The sequence below is a fragment of the Quercus robur genome, chromosome 1 (genome assembly GCF_932294415.1).
Source record: "Quercus robur chromosome 1, dhQueRobu3.1, whole genome shotgun sequence".
Lineage (NCBI taxonomy): Eukaryota > Viridiplantae > Streptophyta > Magnoliopsida > Fagales > Fagaceae > Quercus > Quercus robur.
The window spans coordinates 50455970-50468981 of NC_065534.1; the positions used below are offsets into that span (position 1 = coordinate 50455970).

At 34.4% G+C, this 13012-nt stretch overlaps 1 long non-coding RNA gene across 1 annotated transcript; it reads left to right on the forward strand.

The window, feature by feature from the left end:
• Window positions 1-4511: 4511 nt before the first annotated feature.
• Window positions 4512-5715, forward strand: LOC126714300 (uncharacterized). Its single transcript, XR_007651577.1, has 2 exons — window positions 4512-5099; window positions 5240-5715. It is a non-coding gene; the product is annotated as an uncharacterized LOC126714300 (long non-coding RNA).
• The last annotated feature ends 7297 nt before the right edge of the window (window positions 5716-13012 follow it).

Here is a 13012-nt window from a genome sequence, read left to right on the forward strand (position 1 = left end):
CTTGTACACCTCGGGAACCTCATTCCTTCATATATAAAAGTTTGTTTAGGTTTATTTCTATCTTTTAATTTATTGCCTGATCTATCCATTGTGGATCTTTTTCCCGTCTCTTAAAAATTAGTTGTGTAGTTCAAGAACATTTACCGACCTATTCTCTTTTTGGGTGTTTTTTTACTCCCACTTATTTGTTAATTTCATTCACTTGTTTTATTAGCAAAAGAATATAAAGAAAATGGTAAAAAAACAGCATAAATTATTTGGTTATTGACCGGCCAGTCAATTTAATTAATGGATAATTAATTACTAAAAAGTATATTCAAGATGTCTTGTTTAGCTTATCAATTGCCAAGAAAGGAGAATACTTTGATTTTAGTACTTGTAGTTCAGTTGAAGATCCAGGTGAGAAAGGAATGATGTGTTAGACTCTGATTTGTCCTTAATTTTGTTCAGTATTTTGTGTTGTTAAGAGCTGGATTGGGATTGAGATATTTTATTAGAAATCTAACACTAACTGACAAGCTTTTTAAATAAGAGTTCACTATTTAAAACAGTTGGACTCTTTCAGAGGTAAAACTCTACCTAGCTAGTCTATGTTTAGTGTTACATATTTTGTTCATATAGTCCCAAATAAGAGAAAAATGAGAAGGGTTTTAAAAGGTTAATTGTATAAAATTTAGTCATTCAATTATGAATGAATTGACCGCAACATATTAGAATACATGTGAGTAACCCATCCTAATTAATTGAGATTTCATAGCTGACTTCAAAATTTTCAGACTAATACTTTATTATTGTTGTGGTGGTTGTCATCGTCATGAAAATTTGTCATGTTAACCCAAACAAGAAAGGATTAACTGAATAATAATTCTTTAGGGTCATATTTTTATGTAATCGGCAACTCCTATGACAAAATGCACTTTACTTGTATTTGGGTAGATCTAAGGGGATTTGAGAATATCATGAATTACTTTGAAAAAGGTTTTCAAGTGGTAGTATTGAAGACTTGAAAACTGCACAAATAAACAAGTGTTCAAAGCTGAAAATAGGTGTCTCAACACCTGGCTCGATACTTGCATCTATTAAGAATAAATGAACCTCGATACCTCTCGATCTATTAAGCTTCGCAAATCCAGAATTTTCAGATCTGATTTTCGCCTATGATGACGTGGCTTTTCTAAATTTTCATTCTCTAACCTACTAGATGACATAACATCTTTATTTTACAGCCGTTATCATACACAGAGACTCACACAAAGAATCTACAAACTTCTTGTGAAGCTACTGCATTTTTATGCGTTTTAGGGTTTTGTAACCAAGTTGACTTCAATTCTACAAAGTGTGTAGTGAAGAACTTTGCATCCAACAACAAACTTCAAGTTGCTGGGAGTTAGTCACAGATTGGAGATTTGTACAATTAACGAAGTCTTTACAAGATCAAGACTAATTGGAGATTAGTACAAGGGTTCAACTGTAGGTTGGTATTTTGGGATAGTTTGGGTATTGGTAAGATTCCTTATACTTGTAACCACTTGTTCTTGATTAGTGGATTCTTGGGAGTGGTGACTTGAAATTCACCCAGTGGGGTTTTTGCCTTGTGAAAGTTTTCCCTATTGGTTAACAAATCACTATGTCAAATTTAATTTCTACTGCACTCTAGATTAGATTTGTGATTTGTTTGTCTCCACGTTATTTGCATAAAATTTGAACAATAATCAATTTGGATAATGGAATTAATTAATTTTAGGGTCATATTTTCTATGTATCGAACCAAGAAACAAGTAAAGAAAAGTTGATTTAGTGAAGCTTGACACTAGTCTCAACACTAGCTCGACACTAGCATCTATTGAGACTTAATGAAGGACTTCAACACAAGCTCGACACCTCTTGATCTATCGAGCTCTGTAATTTTAGAATTCTTAGATTTGAATTTCAGCCCTTAATGACTTGGATTGCTAGGTTTTCATTCTCTAAACCTCTAGACCATATAAAAGCTTTATTTTAAAGTCATCAAAAACACGAGAACTTAATTAGAGAACTCGTACACTCTGTGAGAAGGAATTGCATTTTTGTGTGCCTTAGGATTTTGTAACAAAAGGCTTTCAAATCTTCAACATGCCTTAAAGTGAAGAACTTTGCATCCAATAACAATCAATCAATTACTGGGAGTTAGACATGTATTGGGATCCATGCAAAGGAAGAAGTCTCAACAAGATCAAGTCCCATTGGAGATTGGATTAAAGGTTCAACTGTAAGTTGGTATTTTGGGATAGTCCAGGATAGTGATAATATTCCTTATACTTGTAACCGATTGTTCATGATTAGTGGATTCTTGGGAGTAATGATTTAAAAATCACTCGGTGGGGTTTTTGCCTTGCAAGAGGTTTTCCCCATTCGTCAACAAATCACCGTGTCTATTTAATTTCTGTTGCACGTAGTTTATTTGGTGATTTGTTAGTGCCTCCATGATTTGCATGTAATTTGACCTAATTAATCAAATTGAGTAATTGAATTAATTAACCGGGATCAATATATAACCCAACAATTAACTAGGGTCAATCTATAACCCAACATATTCAACATTCGTCTACTGATTTGTAATCTCATATATATATATATATATATATATATATGAAAAAAATTTAACGACAATGAAAAATCATGGAATTGTGCTAAATGGTAAAATGGGTCTTCATATATCCACCAATACCTTTCTTCAAATAACCTTGACAACAAATAAATTTCCTAAGCAAAAAGATAAATGAATTTTAAGATAATTTCAACAGAAGAAACTTGTATTACATATAAATATAAGGAAGTAAATAACTTAGACATCAATGATATTGTAACTCAACGGTACTTAAGAGTGTGTTTGGTATCAGATTCTAGCATTAGTTTTTAGCTTTTAAATTTTATATACAGATTTTTAAACCTTATTTTTTTTCACTTTTTCTTACTTTTTTTTTAAGGTACTAGTATAATTTAGCACACTTTTAACAAAAAGTTTTCAATAAAAAAGTAGATAAGTTGTACCCAAACAGAAACTAAATCTCCTTTCAAATTTAGACGTGAAAGAATAAAGAGAAACAAAGTGAAAAAGACTCACTCAGAGAACCTTGAAATTTTTGTTTTGTTTTGTTTTTATTAACCTGTAAGTGACTAGCTGGCCCCAGAAACCGTGTTAGGAACAAAGAAAAACAACAACAACAATAATTATAATAAAAGTGATTGTCTTTTCCTTGGTTTGGGCCCACATAAGAGCTGGTTTAAAACTAGGATATATCTTTGATTTTTTACCTTTTCTATTGAAAAGGAAAAAAGAAAAGAAATTCACAATACAGACACATGGATACACATTCGCACAAAGAAATATGTAAATGTATTTCATATAACTTACAAACTTGGCACGGAAAGGGTTAAAGGACAAAATTTAACAGATAAACAAATAAAATATTTTTATAAAAAACCAGTTATGCATAAACGGTAATATATATAGTTTTGTCTAAACCAAGAAGCTTGATTCGTATAAACCCAACCAAGAGTCCACCTCTTTAGGTGCATCATTGCGCTAAGCTTAAAGATCGGTAGTGCACATGTAACATGTTCCCCTTCAGCACCTTTTTCTAATTCTTTTTAGCCTTACTCTTTTCGTAACAGTGATGCCTTAATTTGTACTTTTCTTTTTTGGGTGACATTGAATGGGAAAGAAAAAGCAAACAAAAGAATGATTGATAATGTGTCACATGAAAACATCCATGTCACCAGCTGTCCTTGTAATGTCTTTGATTCCATGTGGATTCTTTGTTTGCTAATAAGAGCTTCAAAAAATTCCATCACCCTTTCCTGTAAATGTTTATCATGCAATGCACCCAAAAGTGAAAAGCCCCTTTTGGGATTGTCCTACACTTCGCATTGATAATTTAACCTAAATTTGGGTGCATGCTGGTATATAATGTGGGGACCCAAAAGTTTGAAACACCACTTAAATGGGGGGTGAGGTGAGGAATAATCAAATCCTGATTAAGTCCTACGTCATCAAGGTAGAGAGAGTTTATGCGCTTTATATGGAGACCTTAAATTCTAATTAGAATGAGATCTTTTAAAACCGTGATGCACAACTTAAAGTAAATAAAATTAGAGTCGGAGCATAGTTCCGAGAATGTGTGGCCCTTAAGAAAGGTGGATTGTGGGGTCCTAATGAAAGACCCCTTAAGTCATGTGAGATAAAGAAGAACTAAATTTTGGTTGAGTCTCACATCACTGAGGGGTAACTCAAAGTGGACAATACCATGGTTTAGACTTAGGATGACAACTAAAATCTAAGAGTAGGATAAGATATATTAGTTAGATACAATCCCTAGCATGCTAATCATGTTTGACACATGGACCAATTGAACCAATAAAACGAGGAAAGGTGGGCCAAAAGGATTACCTCATGATTTTATAATTAAATAGTCAATTGTAATCCCACTTTATATTAATTGAATGAAATTGCCAATTTGTGTTGCTTAGACTTGATTGTCTTGCATTGGAGGAAGACACTCACTTGAAGAGGTCTCAATAGGAAAAAATGGCTCTCTCAAAGAAGCTACAACATATTCCACCTCTCAACTCATTCATGTATCTAAACCATTAACTCCATCAACCTTCAGTCTTCCACTTTTCATTTCAAATCCTAGTGCATTACCACCAATCCCTAAATCATTTTCCTACCAAAGCCTTTCCCAAATCGCATCCACACTTCCTGCCCTAGCCTTGGCCCACCCTCCTATGATCTAAATCCCTATCCAAGCCCTCCAAACTTTCAACTACTCACATCCAGTCCACACTTTATTCAACCATAAAACAAACCCAAGGAACAAGAAACTTTAATCCCTCATTGTTCCCATGTAAGATTATTCCTGAATTTCTTTAAGAACAACCATTATTGTGCTCCCAAGTCCAAACATCCTTGGACTTGGAGTCCCAAAGGTTTTGCTTCGTTAAGGAGATTCGCTTAGGAAGTCTAGAGGTTCTTGAGATATCACCGTACGATGGCAGACAACAAGTTTACAAATGTTTAGAAAGTCTAGTTGTGCAAAGGTTTTGTGATTGGAATATTTGTAAGTGATTTTTCTATAATGAATTTTCTCATGGCATTAGATCTATTGAGTGGTTTTTCTAATTTTTATTGATTTTCAACTTCATTACTAAATTTGTGTGTACTTATTTTACTTTATTATTGATGATGCTTGAAATTCAGTACGCTAGAATGCTTTGAACTACGGTGATGGCTATAAATCCTGAAAAGAAAGAAAGAACTATCAAAGGTGACTGGTGTGACCCGGCCAAGAATTCTCTGATAGTTAAGTCAGTTTGCTCTCTAGGACACAAGGATGGAAAATAGTTAATGGTTAAAACTTATTTGTGGTAGATGGGACCTGCTCCTTTTATAGAGAGTTTGACGTGGGTCTACTTGTTTGGGATCCATCACCATCGTGGGTGATGTTGGTGGTTAATGAAGAAAATGGGGTATGTGGAACGAAATGTATGGAATTCCTTCCACGTACCAAGCTACGTGCCATGTTTTGCTTATGTAGAACCTTTGGAGAATTTCATGTAGAATTTACCAAGTACAATTTGATCGTCCATGGGTATGGTCGTCTATAACATGGTCATCTATAGACGAGTTCTTTTTGGTGGATCCCATTATTCTTAATGAAGGGTCTTGTTCATACATTTGTCATTTTGTTGTGGTTTTCCTTGGGTGCATCATGTTGTGGACGACAATCAAGGACGGACTATACTTAGTTGATCCCCATCAATTATAATTGCTTTAGTTTTGGTATTTGATATATGTGGTTAATATATCTACTTTTGTGTGGAATTCACAATAAACTAATTAATTTTTTTTTTTAAATTGCTTAGTGTCAAAATAAGAAATATTTTTAAAATTAATATTATTGCATTAAGAGCTAGTAAAGATCTAAAAATATTCTTCATATAAAGTGAATGGTAAAATCTTAGGTTCAAAAACACTGTAACTTATATATATATATATATATATATATATATATATATAAATGAGTTCAAGTTACATTTGGTATAACTTCAAAAGAGTTACACATTTTTTAAACCGTTGATTTTATTTAGATCTAATGGTTAATAACACACAAGTTGTCATGTCATTAACTTTCTAAAAATTAGTAATGTAAACACATTAAAGTCATTAAATTCTCTCATTCAAGAATAATTAAGTCATTAAATTCTCTCCACCCAACCCGTCACATGGCATTACTTCATTGGCAACCCATGCCACATCAACATATTATTGATTTTCAGGTAAATCTGTTTAAAGTCCAAAGTAAGCTTATATCTCATTCAATTACATGAATTGGGCTCACATAGCCCACAACATCTTCACTTCAAGAGGCAGATTCATGGTCCACATTTCCTCTTCGTCAATTGGGCTTATGACTCACGACATCATCAACATCAATATATGGATAGGGCTCAAGCAATGAATCAAAACTCATGGCCCATATTACCTCTGTCATATTCATGGAAAGCGGCTTCTCCTACAAAAGCCCATATTTACACAAAATGATAGCAAAGCCCAAGGTATGTCATCTCATCTTTAACTTATGATCCAAGCTTATGAGTCTGTTCAAGGAAACTTTAGGAGTTGTGATTTGGAGGACCAATAAGTATGTTCAGTAAAGCTCCAGTGATTTAAAGTTGATAAAAGAAACATCTTGTTTGACGTGTCTTCTCTAACTCCCTGAACTCTGACGCGTCAGTGTGTAGCGGGTAACATCTAGTAAGCCTCTCTTATCACATGAACACTTAAAATGATAAAACTCTCCATTGCTCTTTGACTAAAACTTAATGCTCATCATATAACAAATACTCAAAATCTCTAGCCATCTAAACGCTAACCAAATAATTGTTCATTCAATCTCCAGCTATTCCTATACAAATTTGGAAACCTAACCACATTATTTCACATAAACTACATTACTATTTTTAGCTAAAATCCAACTCAAATGCATAGTTAAATCTGATTGGCTATCTTTAATCCTCAAATATAAAATATCTTGAATATCCAGCTGTCATCTGCCATAATCAAATCAAATATTCCTCTACCAACTGCCTAAGCAGAGCATTAAATGCTCTTCTTGCTCACCAAGATTAAGTTACAACACAATGAGATCTTGACTAGACCTCTAAAGCTTTATTAACTATCAGTCAATCATTCCATTACTTACTAAAAATATATTGTAATGAAATCTAGGACCAAAAATATAAATACCCAAAAGAGGAAACCTTACATTTTTAGCTAAATCCAAGAAATAAATTATAAATATTCTCTCCAGTAGCTTGACATTATCTAGCTGACCCCATCTACTTCAGGCCCAAGCAACAGTTGTCTTATGACAACTGTGACAGCTTTTTCAGACAGTTGTTTTAGAACAGATATGATAGATGACCCAGTAGCTTTAATATTACAGAATTTCCTTACTTGGCTAAAAATCAAAACCAACTAAAAAAACTATATTTTTCTTACTAAAATACTTTCCCTTTTTGCTGGTCTTTCCTCCAGCTGAACTGATTTAGTTTCAGACTTGGCTCTATATAAAGAGGACCAAGCCACACACTACTACACCATCTTCTGAGATTTATCTATCTTGATAGGCCAAAAACATATTAACCCCTTGTGATTAATTAAATTGATTAATTAGCCAAGTTTATTAATTAATCAAATTAACATGCAAAGTGTGTGGTAGCACAAACAAATCATCAATTATACTAAGTGCAGCAGAAAATAAATTGACACGGTGATTTGTTGTCGAATAGGGAAAACCTACACGACAGAAACCCCATCGAGTGATTTTAAGGTCACCTTTCCCAAGAATCCACTATTATTAAAACAAGCGGTTACAAGTAAAGGAATTCCAATACTTTCTACCAACCTACAGTTGAACCCTTACCCCAATACCCAATTGGACTTATTCTGTAGTGACAATCTCTCCTTGTAATGCACGGTTCCCAGTACGTGACTAACCAATTGCACGAATCCTAGTACGCGACTTCAATCACCAACTAGAGAAGGTTGTTGGCTGTAAAGTTCTTCAATTCATCTAGACAATGAAGATCAAGAAGATGCTTGGTTACAAAACCCTACAGTGCATAAACACAGCAGCTTCTTCACAAAAGAGATGAACTAGGGCAAATTCTGTATTCGGTCACAATTTGCATGAACAAACTTTGCTCAACACTTATGCAACTTGTGTCACCTTTGACGGCCTTTGAAATAATCCTTTTATATGTCTAGGATTGTGAGAAAAGAAATCCTAAACACATAATCACGGATTGAAAGAAAACAGAACAGAAAAATCTGTTTTTCTTATACCGCTATCTGTCGAGCTGCTGTCGAGCCACGGGGCTGGAACAGCTCTTAAAGCTTGATAGATGCTAGCTATCGAGCTTTAATGACAGGCATACTCTTCTCCTACAAAATCTCTCCTCTTGGAAAGTAACACAAGCCATCACTGTAATCTTTCTAGCAACTCTAATATCATTCCTTTACAACCTTACATATCTCTCATACATCTTACAAATTACATATCTCACAAAGTATCCATACATATCTCTCATACATCTTACATGTTACATCTCTCACAACTTATCTATACATATTTCTCATATATATTACAAACACATCTCTCACAAAGTATCCATACTTATTACTTATACATATTACAAATACTACATCCCACAAAACATCTATATCTTTTACCATTGCCATACTTCTCAAGAGATATCAAACACTCATGTTAAAAGCCCTTCTCATGGAAGGAATAAACTTCTAATGCTAAAGCCCTTCTCCTAGAAGGCACAAAGACTTCTTACAAAAGCCCTTCTCATGGAAGGCATGGACTTCTAATACATAAAACTCTTCTTCTAGAATACACAAAGACCTCATACTAAAGCCCTTCTTATAGAAGGCACAAACCAATCTTACAAAAGCCCTTCTTATGGAAGGCAATACTATACATAACTTCACAATAACTAAAAGAGCATTATCAAGGGGAAATTCATTTAAGTGTATGATAAAGGGGACAAATTTAACTAGCCTCTACACACAGCTAGACATGCTCTCTCTCCCTCTAGTTACACCCATTTTTTCCCCTTCAATCTTGAAGTCATCATAGAAGGACATATCATGGCAAACTGCCTCTCCACCGCTGGAGCCATTTTGCTGGAATACTATCAACTCATTGATGCCATACAACTTGAGCTGCAAACCATACAAAGATAAGTGACTATGTTTCCATGTCTCTAAATTTACATCATTGAGTACATGATTACTTCACATTTAAATACAAATCACTTTACTATTACATTACTATACACTAATAAATTGATCTGTCACTGCTGGACATATATCATTTGAACATAAATCTCTGCTGGACATACGCCCTTCCTAGACATATCTCATTATCTTAAACATGAATCATACCACAGCTAGAGATGGACTATCTTGGACCCATCCCATTGCCGGTCATATGAAAATTAATTATTCCCAAATATTGGACATCACCCAATATACATCATTATCATCTTTAACTCATCATTCAACCAAAATATTTCACTAAATACATATTACTTTATTCAACTATTATTTCAACCATTATCATGATTCTTAGACTTTGGGCTTTACCCATTTTGTAGGCCTAACAATACGCCATAAGCCATTGGACTACTTGTCCCAATGTCGAGTTCTGGAGTCAACTTCCCAGAAAAATCTGTCTAGCAAGGTCACCGTTCCAAAGGACAACACATGGCTACACAACAACAACAACAACAACCAAAAAAAAAAAAGACCCCCAAACAATTGGTTAAAGTCCTCTCTCACTTGGCAATGAATGCCAATTTATAAATAAAAAAAATGACAGTTATTATTATTTTTTTCTTGAATCTTGACAGTACTAAAGAGTCCCTTATAAACTAAACTAGGCTTGGGGTTTTTTTGGTTTCTCTTAATGTAAGGTTACTTTGAGTTTCTTGTAGATAGAAACTTATAATCATTTCAACCAATGGACATTGAAATGTATTTATTAGTTTGAAATTATGAACGAATTTAGATTTTTGAGAGAATGTTGTTCCAAAATTTAAAGGGTCATGAGCTCATACGGAATTTAATTTTTTAGAGAATGTTGTTCCACAAGTTAGAAGGTTTATGTTCATGAGCTCATCTATTCAGATGCGTTAAAAAAATTTAAGAAAAAAAATAAGGCAAGACTAGGATTAGAATGTGTATTTTGAGCCCTTTAATCCTAGATTGTTTGCCCTTTTGTGGGCAATACAATTTTCCTAGTTGTTCAGATTGATGAGAGAGAGAGAGAGAGAGAGAGAGAGAGAAGACGACTTTAATGCTCTATCACTTATTTTTTAGAAAGTGGATGACATGACAGCCTATGTGTTATTAACCATTACATCTAAATGAAATTAATAGTTCAAAAAATGTATAACTCTTTTGAAGTTACGCCAGATGTAACTTGAATACATCTCATATATATATATATATATATATTTGAGAGAAAGAGTTTCAAACCTATGACATCCGCTCTTGATGATAGATCTTTTTCATCAGATCACAACATCAATCAATTTTTTATATAAATGGGGATTGAATCTCAGTTCTTTTATTCAACTATGCATATTCAATATCTAGAATAAGCAATTCCATCCTAATATTTCTTTGTTAAATACAAAGTATATTAATTGTACTTATTTGCACTGCATTCTTATTAATTAGGTGAACAACACTCATAACATTGTCGAAGCAAAAGCGGTCCTCTTTACAATTTATATGCAATTCAATACAATAGATTTTCAGTAGTTTTTTACATTTCTTATACATTAATAGACTTTCAGTATTTTATATGTCTTAGGTAAAATTAAGATGTGAGATAAGATATTCAAATCTGAAAAGTTAGTAATCAACTCAAAAAAGGATGTAAGGGATAACATAAGGAAGAGAGTATATATAAAAGGAGCAAGAGAATCGTGAAGGAATGGAGGCCAAAATGGCCCAATACCATGTTTTTTTGAAATTTTTAGCAACAGAGCACTGTTTCGAAAATAATTTGGGATCTACCACTTTTTGTGGTACTCGAGCTTGGTGAGCTCGAGTACCACCTTTTCATTGGTCAACATCTTCTCAAAAAAAAAAAAAAAAAAAAAAAAAACAGTTGCCCGAAAACGTCACTATAGGGCTTAAAAACGCCACTATAGGGCCCCTTGAACCTGGTATGGGGACTTAAAAAATTTTGCAGGAAAACGCCGCTATAGGGCCCGAAAACGTCACTATAGGGCTTAAAAACGCCACTATAGGGCCCCTTGAACCTGGTATGGGGACTTATAAAAAAATTTTGCAGGAAAACGCCGCTATAGGGCCCGAAAACGTCACTATAGGACTTAAAAACGCCACTATAGGGATCCCAGAACAGAGGATTACCCTTATAAAAAAAATTTTCAGGAAAACGCCGCTATAGGGCTTTAAAACGTCACTACAGGGCTTAAAAACGCCACTATAGGGCACCCAGAATATGGGCCAATCACACTTTTAAAAAAATTTGCAGGAAAACACTGCTATAGGACTTTAAAACGTCACTATAGGGCTTAAAAACGTTACTATAGGGCTCCTTGAATATGGGGCGACGGTGGAATGGAAAAATGTGGTACTCGAGCTCACCAAGCTCGAGTACCACAAAAAGTGGTAGATCCCAAATTATTTCCGAAACAGTGCTCTGTTGCTAAAAATTTCAAAAAAACATGGTATTGGGCCATTTTGGCCAAGGAATGGATATAAAATAGTAAAGTGAGTAGGGTAAAGGAATAAGTTGCGGCAAAAAAATTAATCCCATAAAGAAAAAGCCAAATACCAAATTGGATTTTAAGCAAATCAGACTATCCTGTTCAAACTTGGATGTCTTTGGAGTTTGAAATCTAAATATATAATATTTTGACTAGTTTTGATCCCAAAGAGAGGAAAATGAAATATTTGAAAACTGCTTCATGGGACGTGGAGTTTAGCTGGTCAATGGGCCGGGCTAGTTTAGCTGGTCAATGCCTCGTCAATGGGCCGGGCCAGGCCGACCCGGCTCGTTTTTACTTGGCCCATGGGTCTAATGGGCTGGGCTTAATGGGCTGTTGACTAGTCAATGGGCTGGGTCAGGCCGGGCTGGATGGAAAAACCTAGCCCATGGCCCTACCCATGGGCAATGCCCACTTGGGCTTTAGCGGGCTGGGCTAGTGAGATGGGTTTAATGGGCTACCCATGGGCATTTTTAACAAGTCTTCAATGGGGTTATAAAAATTTAACCAAAATAATTATAATTATATATTATTACAAACTATCAAATTGAACAATTAAATCTACTAAAAAGATTCTATTAAAAAAAATACTAAGACATACCTCTTAAAAAGGTACTAAAATAAGATTAATTAACTTGTATTGATAAGAATAAATAAGTACATTGAAATTTTCATGAATATATTAGATTGAAAATAGTTGCATCACTACAAAATGTGTACATCCCAACTAGGTTGGCACCCACACACTTGTCTATCATTTGCAATTCCCAATCTATTTGTGTTGAAACATCAAAAATTTTATCTAAGAAAAAAATTGAAAAACTTGTTACATAAATTTTATAACTATTTGCCAAGCATTATCTTGAAGTGGTGGATTGTTGGTCATGTGGTGGACTTCTTGGCATCCACTCGGGCCTTTCTAACATCAATCGCTCAAATGTCTCTGCTAATTCTGCTTCTTGTTCTGCTTGTGTCTGCTAAGTTCCAATCCTTTAAGCACACAAGTGCCTCAACAGTCTCGGGACTAAGACCACATCTCTTGTCAGATACAACTCTACCACCTACAGAAAAAGATGCTTCCGATGCTACCGTGGAAACAGGAACTGATAATATTTCACGAGCCATAATGGAAAGTATGGGATACTTACTTTGA